Here is a 27,833-nt window from a genome sequence, read left to right as displayed (position 1 = left end):
CCTGTCTGTCACCCATGCTTTGCAGAAACACAACAGAACGCACAAGGCTTGGATTTTACAACTTGGATTTTTATGTGGCTTCCCAGACGGCCTTCAAGATATGAAATTACTCCTCAGTCATCTCACTGGCCTGAGGGGTGCGGCCTGCGGGTCCCCGGGCAGCCCTTGGGCTGCATGAATTCAGCACTAACTGATTTCCAGGGCCGACGGGTGTGTGCACACCAGAATGGATTCAATGGTGGCTTGAGCCCCAGAGCAGAGCAGAGGACGTAGGACAGCGTCCTATATCTGTTTGCCACCTCCCACTTGCGTTTTCTCCTGAGCGGGAAAATTCAGGGGCTGAGGTACTGGTGGCCAGGTAAAATCGGGACACCCAGTTACATTTGAATTTCAGATACACGAGGAAGGATGTTTTACTATAAGTATATCCCACATATTGCTTGGAATATTTGGAATGAGTAAAAAGAGTCTCTTATCTCACCTTTCACTCTTGTAAAGCTGGAGCCTTCATTGAAAAGTCCATTCTGTTTATTCTCTCACTTCGCATGCCCTTTAGACCTACAGGGGCCAGTGAGGTGGCCATTAGTCACAAGTGGCTATCAAGCTCTTGAACTGTGGCTAGTCTGAGTTGTTAAGTGAGGTACGTTTCTAAGACTTCGTATGAAGAGAAAAAAAAGACACTTCCTCCAAAACTTTGTATGATGGAGAAGAAAAAAATGGATGGTTTCTCATTAGTAACTTTAGTATTGATCGTGTGTTGAAATGATACTATTTTGCACAGACTAAGCTAAAATATATTATTAAAATTAACTTGACTTGTTTCTTTGTAATTTTTAATATGGCCACCAAATAGTTTAGAATCACATACGTGGCCTGCATTATTTTTCCGTTAGATAATACTGCTTTAGAGTAGGGCTGGCACGTGTTTTCTGTACAGGGCCAGACAGTAAATATCTCAGGCTTTTTTAGTGGATAGAGTCTCTGTTGAAAGTTCCCCACTTTGTCCTTGTAGCCCTAGACAATAGGGTGGCTGAGAGCCAGTAAAACTATTTATAAAACAGGTAGCGCTTTATTTGGCCCGTGGGTGTAGTTTGCTGATCCCCTCTTGAGAGATGTAGATTGATAACTTCTAAATGTAGTATCTCCAACGTCTCAGCCTCATCGATTTGGACAGAACAAGAACAGATCTGTAGGTGGACAATTTACCTTTCTCAAGATGGCTCAACGGTTGAGTAGCAAAGTACTGACAGGGTATTGAGTTTTTTTAATAAAGGAGAAGAAAAACCGGGACTATTGGCCCTGGTGTGTGGGTGCTGATTGTATGAAAGCCGCCTGGATCCTTGCACGGGGATGTGGGCGTCTCGTCGTCACCTGTCCTGCAGAGGCCAGGAGAATCCTGCCTGCAGGTTGTGTCCTGAGTGCTGTCGAAGGAAGGGCTTGCTTCACGCAGGACCCATTTGAAAAACAGCAGTGCCATCCAACAGGCAGGCGTTCAAGAGAAGAAACAACAGTTACGTGGGCCTTGGTGCTGGCAAAGCGAAAGGAATTTTTACAAAAAGCTATTGAAGTAGTAAATCGTTTCTCTCACCCAATTAAAACGTTTTATCTACCGAGAGCGTGGCATGAGAGCATTTGGAAGAACTGACGTCCATGGGATCAGAAAATGTCCTGAAAGGTGAAAGCTGTTCAGGATCACATCAAACAAAACAAAACAAAACAAAACAAAAGACACCAGGACAGGTGCTGGTATATTTTGTGTGGGTAGGTGGGGGAATTAGACCCCTCAGCCACGGTTTATACATAAACGAGGTGCTTATGTATTTTCTGTATGATGAGGGAGGTTTAGAGGTACTTCTGGAATAAAAAGATCACAAATGAAAAGTGTAATCCCAGGAAATTGCTAAACTAAAGTTTGATTTGTTACCTATTTTATGGTCTTCTTTTCCGTGTTGAGAGATGCTGGAAATAATACATGTCCTTCTCCAGTTCTGCAGTCCATGAACTGTGCCCGTGGGTCAATGTTTATGCTGAATTTCAGTTTTCGTTATTGTTTTTCCTTTTGGTGCTGGCATGTTAACGTAATTTCGCTGTAACTGAAGTGATTGGTTACCTAGCTGGGAACCCCTGTGGGATTAGGTTAGGGCTCACCATGGGATGCACTTTTCAAATGTAAAAGTTTACAACCCGTGGGGACTGCAATGAATGCCTCGGTCACATGAGTGCCTGTTTGGGGCGTCTAGTCCATGTTCCGCTTTTCATTAGTTTGTCCAAAGTCTAGGTAGTCCGCTGGAATAAAAATCAGTGAAACTTAGCGCATACTACTGTGCAATGGGCACTTAGCTCAGGACCTTACATATTTTATTTCACCATCAAAATTACCCTTTGAATAGTACTAAAACCCAAAATTTAGAGTAATATGAAACATACAAAATACTTAGTAATATAAATTAATGCATCAATAATAATTTCAAAATATATTTCATTTTATTCTGTCTGAACCATATATCGTTAAAACTGCTTTCTAAGTGATATAAAATGAGGCACGAAGGATCAGTCTGATAATTTTCCCAATTACTATTAACTGTTCAGCACCCTTTGGAAATTGTTGGGGGGAACCTTCCCTTTAATACGGCTGCTCCTATTAAGACGATGCTACGAATTCAATAAAGGCAACTGCGTTAAGCTATTGCAGGTTGCTATAGACAGTGTTTGTGGCCCCCCTTCCCAAATTCATATGCTGAAATCTAACTCCCAAGGTGATGGTATTAGGAGGCGATTAGGAGATGGGGAGCCCTGCGAATGGGACGACTGCCCTGATAAAGAGACCAGAGAGCTCTTGCCCTTCGGCCATGTGAGGAGGCACGGAGAAGGTGCCACCTATGAACCAGGAAGGGGCTTCTCACCAGGTACCAATCTGCTGGTGCCTTGATCTTGGACCTCCAGCCTCCAGAACTTTGAGAAATAAATGTGTTATTTATAAGCCACCCAGTCTATGATACTCTGCCTTTGCAGCCCAAAGGAAGACTGAGACAGGGGACTTGACTTAACGTGCTAGACCCTAACGGGTCCTCACAGGGGCGGCTGTGCCCCCCACAGGGCAGGTGGGTGTGTCGCAGGCACCTCATTGCCAGAGGCTCATCCATATTGCGTCTCAGCCTTGCCCAAATGCCACCTTGAACCTGCGCGATGCCCCTCCAGGGTGGGGGTCTGCAGGTGGCTGCCGTACACGCTCGGCCACTGACGCCCATGTCCGTTCAGTAGCTGCAAGTGGCTTTGGCATCAGCACAGAATGTCGTCTCAGAGCCTTTTAAAAAATCTGAGATCCACTTAAGAAGCATGCACAGCATTTGACTATGACTTTGCAATGTCCTCTATTGAACAGTTTACCTCCCTTTGGTTTTTATCCATGTCACTGACTTTCTTCAGGAGTCCAGGCTGCTTGCCTTCTGTCCCGTCCCTCGGTCTGTATTTGTCTCATTGTTTCCTCGAGTCCGGTGAGGTTGCATATTTTTGGCAAGAACCCTGCAGAGGTGATGTGTGTCCTTCTTGTTGTGCAGCCCTAGAGGGGGTTCAGGTGGTCCACCTGTGCTTTCATTGCTCTGGCTGAGCTCAGGTAGCTGGTTATGGCTGTGCCCACCCCATCTTCCTGGGGTGCACGTACCTTCATTCCTGTGGAAGGAATGAGTGAACTCCGGCCTCTTTTGGGGGTGTGAGTATCTGTTTGCACCCATTTCCTATCGTTTCCTGTTTGAAATATTACATTGGCAACTACAAGATGGTGAGCTACTACTTTGGCTCTTTCTTCTGCAAGTTCTCCTTGTTCCTTGGTTCACCCCAGGTGTATCGTGTCCATCGACCTACAACACTGTGTGCATTTCAGGGCTGCTCCAAGCTCTCAGGGAAAGTCTTCTGAGAAGAAGAGCTTTACTTCTGCGACCCTAATTTTGAGTGTCATTATAGCCTGTTTTTATGGTTTTGTTTTATTCTTACATGTGCTATAGTTGATGGACATCATTATTCTTTCTGATGTTCAAGTTGCCCCCCAGTTGGCCAGTGGGAGTCCTTTGGGCTGCCATCACTCTTAAGAGGTGGGCTTTCCCCACCCTCAAAGTCTTCCATGGGACACAGATAAAAAAATGAGACATGGACATAATGTTTCTGATGTTCCATTTGGCCCCACCTTGTACTTCGGCCGGTGTTTCCACCATTTCGCGTGCAAAGAGTCACATCTCAGGCTATGCAGCGGGAATGGCGTTGCTGGGCGAGGTGAAGTTGCTCAGGATCACAGGAAATATTTTTTCTTTTTTCGTTAGTTCCAGGTGTACAACATAGTGATTCAGTCATTCTGTACAGAATGCTCACCGCGGGACGTGTAAGGGGAGAGTTTTATTTTGGTAAGACAATGTGGTTTGCTTATTTAAGTCAAGACCCAAGTTTGCTGAAAATTTTATGAAAGCAGAATTCACTGACCCCAGGGGACTTTACATCAACATCTAAGACAAAGCCCCAGCTCTTAGTGATGTGGTTTGGGGATAAAAAGCTTTTTTTTTCTTTTCTTGCTAAATTTTAAAATCTACATTACTAAATACACCAGTAAACGTAATTACTATCTGTCAACATAGAAAGGTATTATAGTATTATTGACTATATACCCTAAGCTGTGTTTGCATCTCTGTGACTTATTTCTGTTATAATTGAGATTCTGTGCCTCTTTACCCCCTTCCCCTATTTCACCCATCTCCCGAAACCCTCCTGTATGGCATCTACCAGTGTCTTCTCTGTGTCTCTGAGTCTTTCTGTTTTATTCCTTTGTTTTGGTTTTTAGATTCCATGCAACATTGAAATCCTACGGTATTTGTCTTTCTCTGCCTGGCTAATTTCACTTAGCATAATACCCTCTAGATCCATCCATGTTGTAACAAATGGCAAGATTTCATTATTTTTTTTCTGGCTGAATAATATTCTCTTGAGTATATGGACCACCTCTTCTGTATCCATCCAGCTATTGTTGAATACTTTGGTTGCTTCCATATCTTGGCTGTTGTAAATAGTGCTGCAATAAACATAGGGCTGCATGCATCTTTTTGGATCAGGGGTTTTGTTTTCTTCGGGTACTTTTCCAGGAGTGGGATGGCCAGGTCATATGTTATTTCTATTTTCAGGTTTATGAGGGCCCTCCATACTGCTCTCCACTCCATACCCATTGCCATTCCCACCTGCAGTGTAGGAGGGCTCCCTTTTCTCCATCCTAACCAACGCTTGTCATTTCTTGTCCTTTGGAGAGTGGCCATTCTAACTGGTGTGAGGTGAGATATCAGTGCTGTTTTGATGTGCATTTCTCTGATGACTGATGACTAGTGATATTGAGCAGACAGGCATTTTTTTGAAAAGTCACAGCAATATAGAAATTTCATTTCCAAGTTGAGATACAAGTACTTCCCGTGGTATTTCCTGTGTGTGGGGTGGCGTGCATCGCTCCACCAGAGGTCATGTGCGTGCCTAAGTGTGTTTCTCCACGTGTGCCCCTGTGTGTCTGTGTGTGTCTGTGACGTGCACCATGCTCCCGTTTAGATGGCATGTCCGCCTGTTTGCTCCATGGTAGGAATCTTGAGCTCATGAGAAGCTACTGGACTCTGGATGAAGATGATTTCAATCTACTTTTCAAAAGTAATTTCAGTCTTCTCTGCACTGCTTTCATGCACAAGGTCCCTGAAGGTGGTTGCCATCAATTCCCATTGAGAAATGTTCTTCCTTTACTGTTATTTGAGGGACCACTTCCTTATGGTTGCATATCCCTGTTAGAACACAAAGGCATCCCGCCCGGCTGGTATGAACACTTTACAGGCTGAGCCTAGATCTGATGAAATGATTCAAGCTCACTTCCACAAGGCTGAAGTCTTTGGTGTAAACTCATGCTTAGAAGTGGAGGGAAAACAGATCTGGGAACAATTACTAAGAGCTTCTTGTGTGGTTCCCATTACATTCTCTTCTAGTGCTGAGACTGGGGGGGTGGGGGTGGAGGGAATCACGGCTTGATAATGTACTACAGAAATGAGACCTTGTTTGTGCTTGATTACGATGATAGCAGCGTAATTTAGTGCATGGTGTGAGCTGTGCTAGAAACGTGAAAGCTTCTCATCCCGCCAACATCTTTCTTTAGCTTGCTATTTAATCAGGCTCAGAAAGCAGTATAATCTTTTGCTAAGTTAGTAAACTATCAAAAAGAATAATTCCAGTGTGTAAAAGTAGCAAGAGAATAGAACAGATAGGTCAAATAGGTAAAATACTCTGGGCCAGCACACTAGTTATCAAGCTCTAATACATTAACATGCTTTAAGTATATGACAAATCATGGTAATGGCATGCCTATTAAATGCAGATTAGTAGTAAATACGCTATGTTTAAGGTGTGCTAAGAAGCCAGACATAAGGTGCTCTCAACCATAAAGTCACCCTGGAATCTGCTCATTTTCTCCCTCTTTGAGTGATCAGAAAAAAATACTTGGGAGTCTTTGAAAATATCTTGGAACCTGGGTCCTAAATGTTTCACACTTGACTTTTTTAGAGTTTTTCTAAAGAAAAGGAAATTAGAATTTAATTATTTATAATGCAAATAGTACCTTCTTGGTAAGAATTTAGCAGATACAGAAAAACATAAAAAGAGAGAATAAAATGGGCTTACTGTTGCACCCTGGTGAGGCTGAGGATTTCAGTTCAGGGCGCGCACACACACACAGCATAGATGCCAGTGAATTAAGAGAAAGAAAAAGCATCCCATTAAAAAAGAAGCTTGTCCTCCCTATATAATGAGAAGATTGAGCATGGCTCCAGTGGGTGAGGACAGAGGTGCAGCTGGTTTCCGGAGCATCTGGAACATTCTGGGGCCCCCAGGTGTCACGGGGACGCTGTCTGTCACCTCTGCTTCCCATCTGAGGCTGAGTTTGCACTCTCCCACCGGAGGTGCCTCTTCTGCCAAGTGGGTATGGTGGCCAGTATGTCCCAGGCTCAGGTCTTCAGCTGTGCTGACGGGAAGGGGTTCATGAGACCTGCTGGGCTTGGCTTGGGTCCCAGGTGAACCTGCAGAATGCTTCCCAACTGATGCCTTTACTCACATCTGATGGTTGGGCCGGAGAGGGCCGTGTACCAGAAGAGGGGGCGCTATTCCAGAAAGGAGGTGCCCTGGACATGCCCTTCACCATTTTCATCTGAAAAAAATTTTCACTTAAGGAGGTACTACATTGGTGGGGTTTTTGAATCATGTATAGAACGCTAAGGTCTGTCTCAAAGGTTACGTGCAGTTTCCTCCCAGACATACCCATTGCTGAGTGGTGCGTAGCCTTCTTTCTCAGTCATTTCCTGTGCGTTTATGTGCATCAATATGAACGTGTACTAACCCTCCAGAAATGACGAGGCGTTTTTAGGGAACTGTGATGGATTATGGATTTGTGTTTTAGGACTACTGCAACAGAGTGCCAACATCTGGGTGTCTCAAAACGACAGGAATTTGTCGTCTCCCTGATGTGGAAGCCAGAACCTGAAATCAGGGTGTGAGCAGGGCTACGCTCCCTGCAAAACTCCAGGGGAGGCTCGGAGGCTCCTTCCTTGCTTCCTTCAGCTTCTGTTGTTCACTGTCAATCTTTGGCGTTCCTTGGCGTACAGATGCATTACTCCAGTCACAGGGCCTCTGTGTGTCTCTCTGTGTACAAATTTTTCCTTTTCATTAGGACCAGATTAGGATCCACCTCATGACCTCACTGTAAAGACCCTGTTTCCAAATAAGGTCACATTCTGAGGTACTGGGGGTTAGGACTCCAACATATTTTATTTGGGGGACACAGTTGAGTCCACAACAGATGTGTTATGCAGCTCTGGGTTTTTACAAACCCAATGGTATCTTCATGTATGTACTGCTTTCTGAATTGCTTCTTTTGGGTAACAGAAATCTGGCCTGCATTTGACGTCAACATTCGCCTCTGCCTCGTGCTCTGTAGCTGCTGTTTGGTTTGTATAGTGCTGTTCTTCCTGAGTTTGCCACACAGTCTTATGAACACAGGCAAGTATTTTGTTTTGGTGAATGTCAAGAATTTTAGTCATAGGAGCCAAGGTGACGTGTATTTAAAATTTAAATAGATGCTGCCAATTGCTCTTCAAAATGCCCTCCCACAATGGGGGCTGTGGGGAAAATGGCACTTCCTGTGGCCAGGATCCTCCCCTGAACCGTGACCTATGTGACGATGGAATTGGCCTACTGCTAGGCTAATGCTCTCACACCCATAGGCAATGAGCTGTTATTGACGGAGTCACTACATAAAGAGCTCTGGGCAGAGGCAGAGACGGAGGTGGACTGCAGACCTGCAGACTGCTGGATACAGGTGGGATACTAGTTTCGACCTACCACCATGAGAATAATGACGGGTATACACCCTTTTACCCCAAGAAGGTTCCATTGTCATTTCTCAGTCTCACTGAATCCAGAGTGAACTTGCCCAGGGCTGAAACCCTCAGGCAAGATAGGGGCTCAAGGGTCCCCAGATCTTTACTAGACTTGATACTACCTGCAAATCAGTGTTTCACTCAGGTTTTGTCGATATGAAATGGATTTCATTATACTTTTAATATCTTGAATTACTAGGTAGGTTGAGCACTTCATGTGTTTGTATGTTTCCTGTCCCATAAAGCAGAAATTTGTATCTGCTCCTTTTAAGTTTGTTGTATGGAGTTGTCAGTGGCTTTTCAACAGATTTGTGAGAGTTCTTTAGATATGGAGCATATTAACTGCTTTCTTTGTAGTTAACTTTTGGCAATGTTTCTCGTTTTCATTTTAAGTTTAAAAAATTAGAGTAAATACAGTAAAATTTATAGATTTTTTTTCTCTGCATTTCTTCTATTGCTTTTGTGCATAGCATTTCCTTCTGCATTTGTCCAGGTTTATATGGCTTTGTTGGCAACATCAGTATTTTCATCTCTGTGGCTCTTTTGTGGCTGACTTCTAACCTTGGCAGTCTCAGTTGACAAGATCAGGATTTGGCAAACTTTTTCTGAGAAGGGCCAGACTGTAAATATTTTAGGTTTTGAGGGCCACATGGTCTCTGTGGCAGCCAGTTAACTCTGCTGCTATAGCTGGAAAGTGACCGCTGACGATGCCTAAATGTATGCGCATGTCTGTGCTCCAGTAAAACTTTTTTTTTTTTTACAGAAATAGATGGCAGGCTGTAATTTGCCAATCTCTGGACTAGACAGTTGCCAAATTTCCCAGTCAGCCAAGTTATTTAGACACACCCATGTCCTTTACTTAGACATAAGCAAAAAAAGACATGTATAATTGTAGCAAAACTAAATTCATTGTAATCAGTTAATGGCTCACTGCAGAAGAGTTTTTTGTATACATGGACTGAACAAAATATATGTTTATGTGATTGCATGTGAAGCCTGTTTCCTTCTAGGCATTTGAGTCTTGAGATTCCTTTATTTGTCAAAAGACAAATGGATGTCCCCACTGAAAGGGGCCTTATAAGTGCCTCATGCCGGGTGTGTGAGATTCTGTTTTGCAAAGGAAAAGAAACACCGATACATTCCACTGACTTGGAAAAGCTGGTGGCTTCAGATAAATAGGCTTAGCTGTTTGTTGTTTTAAGGAAATAAGCATCTTCATGACACAATTAATGGAAAAAGCAACCATTGACTTCAGTAAATTTAACCACAGAGGTACCTTCTTAAAGCTTTTGATTTGCTGTTCGAATGATTACAATTAGACTAAGACAGCACGTGTCTCATTTCCTGCCCATACCTATTTCACATCTCAGTCCGTCCCAAGTTCTTCTGATTGGCTTCCGAAGGGAACCCTGGAGAGTCAATGGCGGTGAAGTCGGGGAGCCTCCTGGTCAAGGGTCCTGTGGGCGTCGGGCACACGTGCCGAGGACCGCCTCTGCAGCTCCTGGCTCCCGAGGCTGTAGCAGGGGTCTGATACAGTTTGTTGGATGAATGAATGAACTCCTGGTCCCATGCTGGTCTCCTGGCTCCAACTCTCCGGGGAGTGGTGCCTGGGAATCTGCACTGTGACAAAGAAGCGTTTGTGATGCTTCTGAGGTCCCTTCCAAGTTGAGAGGCCTCACGTCCCCAAATTAACTTCCAGTGCGTCCAGTCAATTACAGTTGTGCTAGTCTCCGTTGGTCCATTCTATGTCCAGGGGATATTTATGTCAGACTGTAGGAAATGACTCCATGGAAAAAATGACTATGTTTTTATCTGAAGTTTATCTTTCTGGCTTGGTCGTTTGAACCATATCACAATTCTTTCTGTAAAACATTCTGACGGTTACCAAGATCAGGATTGCTACTAAAATCAACTCTGATGGTTCCTTTTAGTTTTATTTATTCCTAATTCCTCTTGGTAATATTAACCTGAAGTTATTTAGCAAAAACAAAACAAAAAGATAGAAAAAAATGAGTGAAAATTAACATTCTTCAACTGGCATTTTTTTTTTTTACAGAAAGAAAATTCTGGACCTGTAATGTGGTAGCGCAGGACTTAGGAGAGGGGGGAAAATGTGTAACGTGTCAGTTTTTTTAACTCACGTGACCCTTTTAATCGCATTTTCTTAGTGTGTCGCTGCGAAGGGGAATGATGGTGCTCCCACGTTTACTGTTACCTCTTACACATTAAATTGGCCTGGAGTTCTTAAAGCATTTAGAGACTCGGTTCTAATGCAACACATTTTCTTCAAAATGTTGTGTTATATCTGTCTTCGTAGTCGGACTCTCAGCTGCTTAAGGGCAGCTCATGCCCTGTTTGTGTTTCTGGAGCCGTGTCCAGCATGTCATCTGCCCCTTAGTATTCATCCCCTGAGGGGCTGATATCCATATGGGGGAAGCGACGTCTTCACGCAAAATTCCAGCTGATCTGCACATCAGCTACCTTTGATTTAAAAGTGTTTTTTTCTACTGAAAGATGAGATGAACACTGATTCTTATTTCAACATCTTTAAAAAATCCAGGTGCTGGAGGCTGATTGTGTGATTGTGTATCTTGTATATAACCTGCCCTTCCTCATGCGCAGTAGCCCCCGCGTCACGTTGCCTACCTTTGGGTGCTCGAATGCCAGCTGAGGAGAGCTGATTTTGAACTCTTCTGCTTTAAGGCTTTTTTCCCCCTTGAGAGCGTTCGCCTTCTGGTTCCCGATAGGTTGATCTCCCTTTCCAGTTTGGTGGGGAGCCTCCCAGATGCTCTGTGGGTGCTCTGTTTAGAGAAGCATCGGCTGGCTTTTGTTTACAACCTGTGGCTGATAAAGACTGCTCGGCCATACAAGAAGCAGGCACCAAAGAACTAGAAGTTCAAGACGCTGAAACTTTCTTTGTAATTTTATTTTGGTATCATTAATGCACAATTACATGAGCAACATTATGTTTACCAGACTCCCCCGTTCATCAAGTCCCCCCCACATACCCCATTACAGTCACTGTCCAACGGCGTAGTAAGATGCTGCAGAATCCCTACTTGTCTTCTCTGTGTTGTACAGCCCTCCCCGTGCCCCCCCCACATAGTCTGCCAATCGTAATGCCCCTTTTCCCCCCTTGACCCTCCCTTCCCACCCATCAAGACGCTGAATCTTGAAGTCATTCCGCTAAGCACAACCAAAAGACAAGGGAACAGCTCAGCTCTAGAGCTGACACGGGGCCCAGCCAGCTGTAGGTGGCTCTGTTGAGGACAGAGGTGAGGCGCTCAACTTCGTGCTGAACTTTTTAAGTGAGTCGTTAAAATAATCTTCAAATGTCAGGCTTAGAATTCCCTGTTTAGCTTTCTGTAATCTTCCCAGCTCGTCTGTTGCACAATGATTGACAGAAAATTGTCCTCCAAAAAATAAAATACCTCTCTTCTTGTGGTAAGGTCTCACTTCAAGTGAGTTGAAGGAACTACAGGGTTTTTTGTGTGCGGTGTGTTTTTCTGTGCTTTACCATTTTGTTTTTTTGAGGTATACATCACGTATAGTAAAACTCATTCTTTTTCAAGTGTGTCGTTCAGGAATCTTTAAACTACACACAGCCCATGGGTTCCGTGTGACTCACTGCTTGCTTTTGTAAATAAAGTTTTATTGAACACAGTCACTCCCATTCATTTACATATTGTCTGTCTAACCTGCTTTCATGCTACAATGACAGACGTGGGTAGTTACAACAGTCTTGGTCTTCAGAGTCCAAAATATTTATCATCTAGTCCTTTGAACAAAGTGTATAGACTTGGCTCTACTGTAGTTCTATGAATTTTGACCAATGGATAGTCACATAACTACCACCATGATCAAGATCTAAAATATTTCCACCACCCTTAAAAATTAAGGAAGCTACAATTTGAGGAAAGAAAATGGTTTTAGAAAGCTAAATTTTACTCTATACTTGATACTGACTCTAAGTTTGTAACATCTTAAATCATGTTTTCACATCGATTGGATATGCAGGGTTTGTCTTCCCAGCAGAGATTTCCCACTTTTCTTCTCAACAAAACCCTGATTTCCTCTTGAGAAGTTTAGCCCTCCTCTGCTTTGGTATCGGATGTGTGGGTGTGTTGGATCCCAGTTCAAGCTCCTTCAGTCCCTCCTGGTCCTGGTGAAGCAACCAGGGATTGGCACTGGAGACATGTGGGGGCTTCTAGGAAAGCAAAGCCTTACTTCTCCCTGGGTGCTGCCCCAAAGAGTGTTCTCTGTTGGACCTGAAGGAGGAATCAGCCCGCCTGGCTGACATCCACAGGGGCCCGTGCCGAGGGCTCGTGTAGACATGAAAACGTAGGCTGGCTGGGAGTGATTGAAACTGGAGGGAGAAAGCAGACCCTGCTCATGTTGGTTTTAGGAGCCCAGATTCACGTCTTGCCTGTCGTTAGCCTTATGGCCAGATGCTGTAGTAAATTCCTTTGAGTGTGTAAGTCGGTTGGAGAAGGGATTTCTGTTATTTGTAACTAATTGAGCTCTAGTTGATGCCAACTATGTAACACTGAGGAAATTACATAAAAACCCCAACACATCTATTATTGTATTTGTATAATGCACAAAAAAAACCAATACAGTTCTAGCTGAGGATTTTATATCATTACTTAACTCAGTGGAATGAAAACTGCCTTGAGGCAGTAGCAGCTAGCTGGGAGAGGCAGATAAAGAAAGCCAATAATTCTGGTTGGGAGAGAGGTGGCCTGAAGACATGCAAGAGGGTGCCTGGCACCTCAGTCCTGCACTGGGAGAGTGGGAAAAGGTAAGGCGGGGGTTTGTGGAAAACTTCACGCAGAGAAGCTGTCTGAATGGAAGTTTTCAAAATTGACACATAATTCACCTACCAGAAAACGCGTCTTCCTAAAATGTATAACTCAGTGGTGTTAGTATATTCAAACATACAAAATCGGTATTTATTTTGGAACACGTCATCACCGTCCAAAAGAAACTGCATACCTCTTAGCAGTCCCCTCTCGTTCCCTTCTGCCCGCAGCCCCTGGGAACTACTAAGATGGTTTCCATCTCCATACTGCCTCTTCTCAATCCTTCCTATAAATGATTCCGACAGCAGGTGGCTTTTTTGTTCGTTGTCTTTCCCTTCGTGTTACCACGGTTCATGCACGCAGCTTTGTGAGGCAGGGCTTCATTCCTTTTTGTGGCTGAACACCGTTCCCGTCTCGTGGATGGACCACACCTTGTTACCCATCCACCAGTTGATGGACGTGTGGGTTGTGCCCACGTTTTGGCTGTTAGGAAAAGCGCTGCCGTGAACATTCGTGCATGAGTTTCCGTGTGGCTGTGCAGTTTCCGTTGTCTCGGGTGGGCGTCTGGGAGTTGGAATTCCTGGCTGATAGGAGATTCGCAGTTGAGTGGGACTGGGCATCTCTTTAAAGGGTAAGATCTGCTCTGAACCTCACAGAGAACTTGTAGAACAGAGACTAAGACTTTTGCCTGAGGGAGCAGGTCCTGGGTGGCATGACACACCGGGCAGTCAGTGCCTCCTCCCCAGGGGCAGATGTGATAGCTGTTCGGTTGCATGAACTAGCTGAGGTCTGACGAGGCGAGAGACAGAGGCACCTTGGAGATCTGTGTGACTTAAGTTTTTGCTTTTAGTTCACTCCTTAGAACTGAAATAATAAACCGGGCCATTCCTGGAAAGTTTTTAAATACAAGAGTATAGAATGTTGCATTTGACACCAAGTAAAAAGTCATAGCCCCAAACAGCTTCTCTCAGATTGGTTCTTGGAATTCGTGGATTCTGGGTTCACGCTGAGCACTTCGTGGCTCTGTGGAAGCTTGGTGACAGTCATTTTAAGGAGGTTGCTTGCTGCTTCTGTCCGGCTTTCCGTCTGGGCGTCTGTAAATACGTCAGACTGCACCTCGTCCGCGGGCACCCAACTTCCCTGTGAGACTTGCAGGCTGGGGAAGGGATCTGCAACCATTTATTCAGAGCAGAGGTGAAAGTTCTGAGGAAATCTCCAGCCTCCTGTCTTTTTCTCATTTCTGTAAATTGGACATTACTTTTCCCTTCCTTGTGGGGGGCTGAGGAGGCCAAGCAAATATAAGAACATTTCAAGGGGCCAGCCTCTGCAGCAGACACTCGGCTAGAAGGAAAAGAGAAGTGAGAACATGCCAAGAAGCCTGCGTTGCTCACCAGTTGATGGAATTTGGCGGCGTCTCTCAGTGCAAATCGTCCTGTGTGGTCACTGTGAGAGTGCCTATGATTGAGGATTAGGTGATGGGTTCAGGCTGTTCTTCTCGTCTGTTCTCATGGTTTGTGAGTGAAAGAATAAGCATGCGAATTAGTTGACTGCTCTTTGAAACTTGCAAAAATAAGATTTACTCTGAATTTTCAAATTGTGGCTCCGGTAACACTGTATGTTTTCATGCTTCTTATCACAGTTTGGGGGAGTCTTTTCTTCTTTCCTTGGTTATTTCTGATGCCCTTGCCCAGAACAGTGATGGATGGGGGTGCAGTGGGATGAAATCATTTCTCTTGTGTGGGATGGTGGGAGTGAGTTGCATTAAGAGAAGGTTACAGCACAGATGTTGTGTAGCAATAGCTGTGTAGATGGAAAATTCCAGAGTCTTTCTTGTTGCAGTGTTTTCCATTTTTATATGTGCAAGGAAAATGTGTGCTTACCTGAACTCAGCTGTTTGAAAATTCAGAAAAAGTATGATATCCTACCTGTCTGCCCTTTAAGCAACTTTAGGTAGTAGTAGAGAAGATGGGCTTGGGTAGAAAGAATATGAAGTATACATTTTTGGACCTGAAGTGTGCCAGATACTGAGGGAGGCTTAAAAGGTGCAGTGTTTAAATTCTGACTGACACACTGAAATGTATGTAACTGAAATAATGTCACAATTTTTTTTTAATGATGAGAAAATGAAAGATCACGTAGGATACTGTCATTGTTCATGGAAGTGGTGAATTTTAAGCCCTACTTTTGAGGATGGATAGTTTTAAAAAAATTGGAAGAATAACATACTGAAAGTGTATGTATATATCTTCAGTGTGCAGCTTGCTGGTGTTTTACACCTGAGCACAGACATTGAATCAGCACCCAGATAAAAAAAATAACATTCCCCACACCTTGGACCCGCTGCCCCCCTTCCCATGTCCCCTTGCAGTCTCTGTGCACCTCCAGCTGTTTGAACAGCATGGATTAATTGTGCCCGTTTCTGTACTTTCTGTGTATTGAATGATGCAAAATTCAGGGAGCATCTGAAGTGACAGGACAATGCTCTTTTGTACTGGGTGCGTCAGACCATCACAATGTCACACGCATTGCTGTTACTTCATGCAGCTGCAGACTGTTAATTTTTATTGCTGTGTGGAATACCGATGTGGACACCTACCACCCTCATGCATTCCATTGTGTTCGGAGTTGGTGTTTCGAGGGTTAGGGTACTTGGCCCAGTGTTGCTATGGATATTGAAGTGCATGTCTTTTAGTGAGAATATATTCATGTTTTTGTTTGGTATATATTGACTTGCTCCCAGTACAAGGGGTCAGTTTTAAGAGATTCTTAGAGACATTGTCCCCACCTGGTTGTGTCCGTTTCACACTCCTACTAGCAGAGGGTGAGGTTCTGCTTGCTCCCCAGCCGCGCCCTGGATGGAATTTGAGGGGTGTGTTGTCTGGGAGCCACGCAGAGAGCTACCCTCGTAGGCCTGGAATTCCCCAGAACCAGACAGTGGCCAGACCTTGGGGAGCTGTGATAAATTAGGCCGCTGGGCCATGGGAGGAAGGGTGGGGCAGAGGCTGGCTCCTGCGTCCGGGACAGGTTGCAGAGTTTGGACTTGCTCCCAAAGCAGCAGGAGACCGTGGCATTTCCCCGGTACACTTTCTGGGCACCTCTCAGGGACTCTGAGGGCTTTGCTGCATCCCCGTTACACCTCCTTTGTGAATGAAATGTCATTTCTATCCCAGGCAGCCCTGTGCTTCGCTTTGCTGCCCCATTTCAGGGCAGGGGTGCACACGGGTGGTCCCTGACCCATCCTTCTCTGATTGGACAGGAACTTTGGTTTGAGACCCTCAGTGGGCTTTCTTCTTCACTGTTTAACTCACTTCACTTCTTGCATTGGGAGCTGACCGTTAAGAAACTCCAGAAAACAGATGAACAATGGATGGGTTCCCTAGGTTTTAAAATATAGCTTGAGGTTTTTGGGCTTCTTGCTATCTTTGGCAAAATGTAATAATTCTCAGCCTGTCTTTCCCGAAATTACTCCAGCAGCTTGCGGGAGCCCGTATCTCAAGACTCTGGGGAACTAGTTCAGCAGCGCTGCCCCGATACCAAAGCTTCCAGCCTTGGTGTGGCTAATTCAATTAATTGAAATTAATATAATAATCATGAAACTGAAATGAAATTAAAAATGCAGTTCCCAGGCATGCTAGCCACATTTCCAGTGCTCAGTAACCCCATACGGTCCGTGGCTGCCGTTTTAGCATGGAGCATTTCCATCATTGCAGAAGGTTCCAGTGGGCAGCACCAGTAGAGATGATAAAATGCTAAAGAAAGGAGCAAGGATGGGATTAAAAGTGTATTGTGATATCCCATCCCATATTAGTGGTTCCTAGAAAAGTGGTTGCTCCTTCAGTAATTCGCAATCACAATGTGAGTTGATTACGGAAACTGATGAACCGCTGTGATGTACCTTTGAAACTAACACAAGATTGTCTATTAACGATACTTTGTAAAAAAGAAAGTGGTTCCTGGATCAAAGCTGCGTTTGTTCCTGGGTCTTGTTATTTCAGTCCTGTCTGATTGCTGTTTCCTGCCTTTTGTTTACCTCACACACTATTAATGATTTTTTTTCCTGGCTGTGAAATAAAATCTGGGTGGTGAGACATTTCCCACAAAGTCAGAAGCCGTGGCAACTTAGTACTATGTGTTGACTTAATGTTCATGAGCCAACAACCAACGTGCCCAGAAAAATGTCATCTGTCTCGGCGTGTTCCCGGCGCCCCCTGCGGCTGTGGGCGGGATGAGGCCAGCGGCAGCCGCGGCCACTCCTGTCCCAGGGCCAGCTGCCCAGGACCTCCAGTCGGTCTTGAAAGGAAGCGAAACTCGTGGAGGACCCAACAAGACGCTTTTGATTAGGAAAATATTCTTGGCTTTTAGCATGCCCTGGGGATTTTTGCACGTAATGGAAAAACAGTCCTGTGTCCTGGTCTTCAGAGTATTTTCTCAGAATAAAACAACCTTCTGGGGGCATTCAGACCTGTAAAAATCATAACTCTAACAATCCTCTCTTCCTTCTTGGATATAGAATTTATTTCCCTTAGGTCCAGCATAAAATGAGAATGAAGTGGCAGTGGTGGACTGGTTGTACCATGTGTGTTTGGGCCATCCATTCATCCCCAAATATTTATGAAGTCCTTACTACTTACCGAACACAGAAGTTGGTTCTTGGGGTGCGCAGGTGACCCAGACTGGGCTCTCCCCTGTGTCCGTGGCCCTTATTATCTAGAAGGCAAGACCAGTGTCTTGAGAATGCGAGGACTAGTATAAACAGGCACAGAAAAAGGCGACATAATCAGGGCAGGGAAATTTGAGCTAAAATATTTTGATTTTGCATAACAACAAGTAGTGGTGTGAAATACAAGGGCTTTGGGGCCAAGCCCCCCAGACTTATTTCCTGTGTGTTAGGTATCTCTTGGTACAAAACAAATCCCTCCCTAGTAGCTTAAAAGCACACATTTACGACCTCAGGGTTTCTGGCAGGAGGAATTTGGGAGGAATCGAGCTGGGTGGTTTGGACCCACCGTCTGTCCCGAGTTGGCACTGAGCCTTCAGCACGGGCTGGAATGATCTGAAGCCTTGAGACCCAAGGCCCTGCTTTCAAGGTGGCCCACTCATGGCTGTCGGGAGGCGGCTGTCCTCTGGATTTCCACACAAAGCCTCCTCGTCCCTAAAAGAGACACAGACAAGCAGGACAGGGAAGCCAGAAGCAGCACCTGATGCCCTCGGAAGGGGTGGCTTCCATTTACCCACAGCAAATATCAATGCATCAACATCGCACTCACTGGATGTGCCAGGGAGGTGGCGTTAGGGCTGTCTTCGCCTCCTGTCTCCTCATTTGTCTTGCATCTGCCAACTTTGTTTGGTCTTTAACTTCCCAATAATGAGTGGCGGCGCACTGCAGCTCCACGGGAGGGAGCTGGCTGGGCACCCCCGTGGTTTCTGCAGCACCCATGTCCTGCGTGTCTGTGTCGGTCTAAGTCTAGTTTGTAAGCCTGAAACTGATCAAGAACACGTACGATGCAATACATGATGCTGGAATATGGAGGACCAGAATCATTTAGCCTGTCTGGATGCAGTTTAATTTGACACCACCCATCAGTCCTAATCCTTGACTGTGAACATGCCTTTAAAAGGCACTCGGCCTTCAGGAACTCTTGCGGTGGTTGAATTAGACAAGTCCTTGGGTTTTCAATGACAGTCTTATCAGTCAGGACCAACCCCTTTGGGAGTGTTTCTTTATACCTGAATCATGTGTAGCAGGGTCGCCGCCATCTTTGTTAGGTTTCTGGAATGTCTGAGGGACCCTGTATAACATATGAAACACCTGTAGAGGGGATTCCAAGGTCTCTCGAGAATTCTACTCTCTTCTGACCCATGGGATAGATGATAAAATAGCTTGTTTTAAAACCACTGAAAACGATGTCTTTGGTGGCTGATTTTATTCACTAAAATGACCAGGAATATATTGGGCAGTGGTTAAGGGTGGAGGCTGTGGTGTCAGACTTCACAGGTTCAAATCCTGTCCTGTATGAGCTGGGCAGAATTTCTTACCCTCTCTCAGCCCCAGTTTCCTCCTTGGGAAAGGGGATGACCCACAGGGCTCTTGGGGATTAAATGGGTCCTATTAGTCGAGTAGTTTGAATGCGTAAGTTGGCTCTCTGATTATAGAAGAAACTGCTCAATAGGTATGAAAAACTCAACAAAAAAGCCAAATGTGCTGTTACCTTTCCCCTGATGCAAAGAATAAGAAATAAAATCCAGAAGCACAAGGAAGCAGCATAGACTAAATTTTCTCCCTTAATTTTTTTCCAGGCTTTTTCCTTGGGTGATTAGAGAGGGGCTTTGAGATGACAAAGTGGTGGCTGTGGGTAGAGAAATGTCTGGCTGAGGAGAGGACTTTAAGTAGACATTTTTACATTTTGGGTAATTACCCAGAATATAGAAGGCAGTTTTCCTTGCTTAGGAAACTCCCTGCTACAGTGAGAGAACATTCTTAATTTTTGTTCTAAATTTTATTGCACATGACAGGCTGTGTCCTCTTTAGAGGCCTTCTTACTATAGGATTTGCTCATATAATTTCATGATCTGAGTTATTTCCCTTATCTGTGGGGTCTCATACATTTGATTCTATGAATATAATTTGGCTAAAAGAGATGTTGGCTATGGTGATAAGAATTTCATCATGGCATACATGTAGCAAGATGAGAAACATGCAGCCAGGTACAGCAAGACTGGTTATAGGGCTCTTTATATAGAGAAAAACAATTTGTTTCTTAAAAATTCAGAGGGCTTGGCATATCCACTATGATCTTGTTCATAATGTAACATTGATAGTCAATCTGTTACATGAATAAAGAAAACACATACTGAGCCCTTTTTCAGTGCCAATACTTGATAGACCGTTTGAAATTTTATCTGAGTATTCCCAGTCAATTAAATTACAAAAGCTTTCTTTTGTAGAAAAAAAAATAAATCATGCTCTACCCAACTTTGATTAGTAGTTTCTGGCTAATAATTATATATCATGCAATTTTGTCATTCACATGGGTTGCTGGCAACCATATTTAGAGTGTTACGGAAAATTTTGGAAAGGCAAACAGACCATCTCTATTCCCTTTATCAGAATATAATCAGAAAAAAGAACTTTGTAGGAAGAAGCATAGTGGTTCTAAGAAGAAAAATTTAATTGATGTGCAAAATATCCCTGTTCAATTACTGATACTTTAAACACTATTGGTAAAAAATATTATTTTATCTGAGCTGCTGAATAATCTGCTGGAAGGGGTGACACCTTGGAAAATTTTTTCTCTGTTGGGTTTGAGTCCTTTTCTGGCTTAAAACCTCGGTAAAGTTTCTTCTCTCTCCAGGTCTGTATGGATCATGAATTTGGGAGTGACTTGGCCGAGTGGTCTGGCTGTGGTTCCCTGAGGAGCTTGCTGTCAGCCGTTGACCAAGGCTGTGTCATCTGAAGGCTGGCTGGGGGCTGGGCATTTGCTTTCAAGGTGGCTCACTGATGTGACTGGCATGTGGGTCCCTCGCTGTGTGGCCTCTTCACGTGCTGCCTGAGTATCCTCACAGCATGGCAGATGACATTTCCAGAGTGGGAGATCCAAAAGACAAAGGCAGAAGGTTTGTCGCCTCTTATAGCTCAGCTTTGGAAATCACACGCTATCCTTCCTGCCGTACTCCATTGGCCGGTCTTGGCTGAGTGTGGGAGAGGAGTACACAAGGGCTTGAATTCCACCTGGTGGGCATCACTGGGGGCTCTCTTGAAGGCTGGTACATACACTGCCATTGCCTGTTTCTGCTGACATTTGAGAATGTGCTTCATAAAATACCCATCTTCCCATAAGCTACTGGATGTGATCTACTTAACCACACAGAGAAAAGTGATTTAATGTTTTAAAAAAAGGGGTTTCAAACACAGCAAGTTGGAGAACCATGAATGTGATCTGTTTTTGTACAAAGGAGTGGTTTTAAAGATTCTTCTTCTTTTTGGGTAAAAGACTTCTTTGATGGGAAAAAGACTCAAAAGCTTTTATGTCTGCAATCATTCCTAATCTTGGAATTATGCTTTTTCCCCCTTTGCTTGGCTAGTTACGCATTTAAGGACCTTAATACCTATAATGGTAATTCAAATAAACAGGTCATTAGATACAGAATGTCTTTGTATCGACTATGGTTTGATATGGGCCATACTCATGTGGAAGAGAATCTGGGAAAATTGGGATTTGCAAGCTGGTTAAAGGACTCTGATGTGTGTCCGGTTCCATAAAATCTTTTCCTGATGGCAGCCTTGGAAGGAGCATGTTGATGTCTTTAAATAATGGCAGAAACTCCCAAAGTGCCTGCTCTGGAGTAGTAGGCGATGCACCTCATACACCCTCCAGAGAAGCAGCTTCACCGTTTCGGGTCTGGCTGTATGACACGAAGCACAGCCTCCTGTCTCACAGAAGTCAGCCTGTGTGTATGTACCACATCTCCTTTATCCATGCATCTACTGATGAATACTTCAGTTGCTTCCATATCTTGACTATTGCAAATAGTGCTGCAATAAACATAGGGGTGCATATGTCTTTTTGAATCAGGGATTTTGCTTTCTTTGCTTAAATTCCTAGGGGTGGAATTACTGGCCTATGGTATTTCTATTTTTAGTTTTTTGAGGAACCTCCATAAGGCTTTCCACAGTGGTTGCATGAATTTGCATACCCACCAACAGGGTAGGAGGGTTCCCATTTCTCTGCATCCTCGCCAACATTTGTTATTTCTTGTGGAAGTCAGCCTTGGAACAGAAGCTCTGTGTGCCTCGTGTAGTGGAGTCCAGAAACAGACTGGTCAAGAGGCAGTTGGACAAAGATGAATACAGGGAAAGCAGTGCCCACATTTCAGGAGTCCGTAGTCCCTTCGGGGCTGCTCACAGACACTTTATGTAACCACATTTCACTGGTGTTGCTAGCCCTCTGCACTTCAAAGCTGAGTGGAAATGTATCTTTGCAGATTTTCTCTTTCCTTGTTTTGCTTGAGTTTTCTTCTGTATGGAAACTGGCTTTCCTGAGCAGCCAGATTTGAAAAGTGGAATGAATGGTGGGGTGGCCCTCTGTCTCTAAGGATTTGTCATGAAAAACAGCTCTATCAGAAACAAGACAAAATAACCCCTCACTCCCCACCCCCAACTTTACCCCTGAAGTAAGAAGCTACAAAGAGGTAGGGGGCTATGAAGAAGTTGGGACAATTCTTTGAAAAGATTTAATAATAATTTATCGTTAAGGTACCCAAAATAAGATGTGCAAGTGAGGTTGTAAAAATTATGTTTTTAATTAGATTTTTTTGGATGGATTCTTGTGCAGGCTCCATTTGCTAGAGGCCTATTTTTATCTGGGTTCTTCCTTTTCTAAAACTGGTGGAGAGAACTATTTTCTCAGGACATCAGATTCTTGGCTCAAGCTGTAACCAGACAGGCTGCAGCATTTTTTTTAAAAGTATCTTTTTCTTCTTGTTTCTCATCTTTTATTTCTCAAAATACATGTGCTTTTTATAGATACAGGAGCAATTTCAGATCGGGCTCTCTGAAAATAGTTTGAATTAGAATGTAATTGGGGAAAATCATAATTTACCCACAGAAGCATATCTTGTTTTATTTTATTAAAAGCAGTGCACAGAGGCTGCAGACTGGGAAAACATGAGGCAGAGATTTTTCTCTCAGCTTTACTTTAAGCCACAGTTTTGTTTATAGGAATCTCTTTAAATGTTATAAAGACATGTTAATTAAAAATAAATGTAATGACGTCTAGTTTCTTTTCTGCTTTGCCTTGTTTATATTTCTCCTTGGGTATCCTCCTGGGGGCTGAAGTCGAGAGAGTCATATTTTACAAGGGTGTCCTTTTGCAGCTCTGGAATTAACTGTAAGATTTCTCAAGAACTTTGCCCCTTGGATCCATTTCTCCTGTCCACTCCCAGTGCCTTTCTTCTGATTTGCACCCTTTATCCTTCTAGTTATGATGGTAATGGTTGCTCATACCCTTCATGTCCAATTTAGTCCCCATAAGGCATGTGATTTCATGTAGTACTACTCTGATCTCATCCTACTTTCTCAAAAGTTTATGAACACTTTCCATCACTATTAACTAAAGTCCAAGCCCCTGTAACTTAGCAGACGATTCTTTAAAAACTTGGCCCCGTGAAACATGCACATACCAGATGACCCAGCGATTGCCCTCTTGGGCTTTGGTCCCAGAGAAATGAAATTTATGTTTGCACAAAGATCCACGTATAAATGTTCCTGGTAGCTTTGCTCGGAATAGCCCCAAAATGGAAACAACTCCCGGTGTCCTTCAACAGGTGAATGGCTAAAGCTGTTGCCGTCCATCCATCCAATGGAATACCACCAGGAAATAAAAGGAACTAGGGAGTCGATACATGGAACAGCTTGGATGTGTCTCTGAGGAAATGTGCTGAGTGAAGAAAGCCAGTCGTTCACAGTGCAGGGCTGCTCCGAGGCAGAGTGATTCCTCGGCACTTACAGCTCGCTGCTCACAGGAGCACAGTGGAATCTGGTCCCATAGAAAGTCCCCAAGCCAACAGTTGTGGGTGGCAGTTGGAAGACAGTCTGGGAGACATGAAAGTGTATGTACCAAGGGGATATGGGTAAGTGCAGAGAGAGTGTACTGCTGAAACTGAAATTCAGGAAATCTCCAGAAAGTGAGAAAAAGACAAGGAGATGGAGGAGAGAAAGCATACGAAAATTGGAGAACCACTCCAGGAGGCCCAATAGCTAAATAACAGGAGTTCCAGAATAAGTGAAAAAAACAAGAAACAGGGACTCAATCATAGATAATTTTTTAAAAGTCCGAGAAAGGGATTTCTGCTTCTGATAGGAACATGGTAGCAGTTTAGTTTTGAATTGCTTCCTCCTAGAAAACATACAGAGCAGCAAGAAAAACAATGACCGCCTAAAAGCCACGTTTTCAGCGAATCTGGGAGATGAAGAAAGTCAGCAAACTCCCAGATTACAAGCCAGTTCCCAAAGCCAGACCCATCAGCAAGCCTGCATAGAAAGTCATAGCAGTTTTATATAAACCTGCGTGACCGAGTACCAGGCAAGATTAGTTAATCAGGGAGTCATCTCTGCAGAGGTGGTGTGGAAGCTCATCGGAGTAAGCGCTTTACCAAAGAGAGGAGGGCTTACAGATCTCTGAGGAGCAGGTGTCCGTGGTCAGCTGTAGCTCTACAAGCAGAATCTGGGCTTTGGGTGTCCAAATACCTGCCTGCGGGGCCAGCAGGCACCTTACACAGCAGAGAGGGGTGGTGGAGGAGAGCTGGCAGCCCCCCGTTCAGGCCACATGGAGATGTGGGTCCCTTGCTGGCCGATATTCCTGTTATTCAAAAGGGCCAGCACCGGATGCTCGATGGGAAGACTGAGTTTTTATGTGGGGCACCTAAGTGAGCTCTCCCTGCGCTGAGGGGGCAGCACTGGGCGGGGTGGAGAAGCTGTAGCTGGGGTTCAGTTCAGCTGGCCTGGTGGCAGCCTCTGATGAGGACAAGCACCCAGAAGCGCGTGGGGAGGGGCGTCCCAAGGACTGAGCTTTGGAAGGTTCAGTGGGCAGAGTCTGGGATGCCGAAGGCCTGCATTTCTGGGATACTCTGGCCCAGGAGGAACAGTGAAGACTTGATCTGAGAAGATGACGAAGGGAGGAGGAGCATGTTAGGACTTGAGGAAGACACCTTGAAACACCGATCAGGTCCTCCGGAAGTTTTCTCCACCTTACTTTCTAGGGCACAATTATTTGTATCCATCTACCCATATCAATCAATCATCTGTTCATCTATTGACTATCTGTCATCCATTTATCTATTATCTATCTACCTGGTATCTATCAACATGCACACAAAACTTTTTTCTGGTAAAGAAGGATTTGAGGCATTGGGGAAATTTCTATGGTCAAATGGTCTTAGCAGCTTTTCTTTTCACTTGACATTGATTGATTAGACATTTTAAACTTCTGGTCTGGGTTAGCCCATGAAAAGCTCCCTCAGCATCTCCATCCGGGCAGCCGGTTCTCTACTTTCATGACAATATTCTGTTACCCATTCATGAGTCTGTGTTACGTACAAGTTAGCACATTCCTGTGGAGGTTGCCAGCACAGTGGCCCATAAATCATTCCAACTTTCTACTTTTATCTTTCATTCGTATGATTCTCTTCTCCTCTGTTAAAGTTTCTAGAAATGCCCAATGACATACAGTGAAAAGAATTACTTTTCTGCCTAAGTAACTTGGCTCTCTGTCAGGTGCAGTTTTCTAGACATGCTGAAAAGATAAAACTTTTATTACACAGAAGGAATACAGTAGAATTATTGCTCATAAAAAGACATATTGGATAGGGACAATGTGCAATGAGGGAGAAAAATGGAAGTTAAGATTGAATTGTAAGTATGAGCTTCCTTAATGGGAGATTCTGAATGCCAACTGGCTATTCATTGCTGGAATGGAATACATCCTGGCACCATGGCTCTTCAAGTTTGATTTAAGTCTTTATGTTCACATGGTTCTCTGATCAGTGACATGAAGAAGCATCCGTAATGCCCTGTGGGTAAGGGCTGTCCCCGATCACATTTGGAAATCGTGTTCATTTCCACCTCAGCAGTCCAGGACCTAAACTCTGTGGGGCAGGGACCTGCTGGGGCTTCGTCTAAGGTAGGACCTGGCGCCCTGCAGGCTCTGTTAGTCTGTACAATGTACCACAGACTGGGTAGCTTGCGCAGAAGAAATTTATTGTCTCCCAGATCTGGAGGCTGGGGATCTGAGATGCATGTCAGCAGGGCCGGGTTCCTTCCAGAGGCTCTTGGGAGGCTCTGCTCCAGGCCTGTCTTCTCGTCTCTGCTGGTTCCCTGGCTGGTGGCTGCACAACTCCAATCCTCACAGGGTGTCATCCCTCTGTATGTATCTCTGTGTCCAAATTTCCGCTTTCTATAAGGACACCAGCCCTATGGGATTAGCCCCCACAACAGTAGGGGATCATGCTAACTTCACCAGTTGCATCTGAAATGGACCTGTCTATACATGCAGTCATTCCCAGGCACTGGGGTGGGACTTCAGCACAGGAACTTTGAGGACAGAATTCAACCCGTAACACAGACACGCAATGCATATATGTTGAATGAAGACGTGAAACAGCACAAGGGTTTGCCTGGGCACCAAGGGCTCAGGGCAGGTGCAGCACGTGGCTGATTACACCTACCCCACGAGCCACCATTCTGTTAACTGAGTTTGTTATTTTAGCTTGATTCTTTTATAAACACAAGACAGTGATTCCTTGAGTGACATGAATTGTTGACAGGACATACATTGCATGTGGTTTAATGGCAGTTAAAGTAGAAACATATACAATATTTTAGGAAGCATATCCAGTCATACCTATCAAGTGGCATTTGATGTGACCTGTTGGGTCCCGGGCTAAACCGTGAAGCTGAAGTTCAGGAAGCTGCCCCAGGCCCTACCTGTGCCCCTCTGCCTTAAATCCGCCGACTTTCCTCTCATTTGGCCTCTAGCATCACTCTGGGTATCTGTTACCATTTGACCTCTTTTGTCTTCTTATTCATCCTATTCTCATCTGTCCCTGACCTGCCACTTACTGGTATTACAGGCGATAACCTCATTGCAGAATTCTTAGACACCTTGCATGTAATTCCTCAAAAGTTCTAACTTCACACAGAGAGGAATGATCTGTTATGTTTAAAGAACGTTCCAACACCTGCACGTCTGTTGTGTTGGCTGCTTTTGTTCCTAATTGCTACTGTATGGATCTGCGTAATGCTGGACCTTCTGAGGTTGCAGAAAAATAAGCACCACGGGGGAAGAACCATGCCTGATGATTTTGTTTTCCAACTGTATTCCCGGTTTCTGAACAGCACCTGGAATATATTTGTTTTACTGAGACGTCCTGCTTGCTGGGAACCCAAGTGCTAATTGCTTCAGTCTTCCGCAGAATGCTTGAAACTAATACAGCCACGGTGGGAGGCACTTTATGTATTTGTGGTGTACTTCAGGCTGTGGGCTGAGAACTGATGGGAAGATGTTCCACCATTATTTAAAATGCTTTTTCCTATATATTGCTTTCTGTGTCTGTAAGTAAATATCCTCACTTTCAAGAGAACCATGTTTCTACAAAGGGCCAGCTTTGCATTCAGATAGACTTACTTTTTTTAAATTGAAGTATCGTTATTTTTTAATATATTTTAAAAAAATTTGGTATCATTAATATACAATCCCATGAGCAACATTGTGGTTACTAGATTCCCCCCATCATCAAGTCCCCACCACATACCCCATGACAGTCACTGTCCATCAGTGTAGTAAGATGCTACAGTCACACTACTTGTCTTCTCTGTGCTATACTGCCTTCCCCGTGCCCCACCCCCACATTATGTGTGCTAATCTGATATACAATCTTGTATTCATTTCAAGTGTACAACACAGTGGTTCCCCATATTATTAAATCCTCACCCCTCTAGTGCGATCACTATCAACATACAAAGATGTTACAGAGTCATTGATTATATTCTCCATGCTGTACTACCATCCCCGTGACCAACTTATATTGTGATTGCAAGTTATTG

Source organism: Manis pentadactyla, chromosome X (assembly GCF_030020395.1).
Source record: "Manis pentadactyla isolate mManPen7 chromosome X, mManPen7.hap1, whole genome shotgun sequence".
Classification (NCBI taxonomy): Eukaryota; Metazoa; Chordata; class Mammalia; order Pholidota; family Manidae; genus Manis; species Manis pentadactyla.
The sequence above is the reverse complement of the archived record's forward strand: the minus strand, read 5'-3'. Positions refer to the sequence as shown.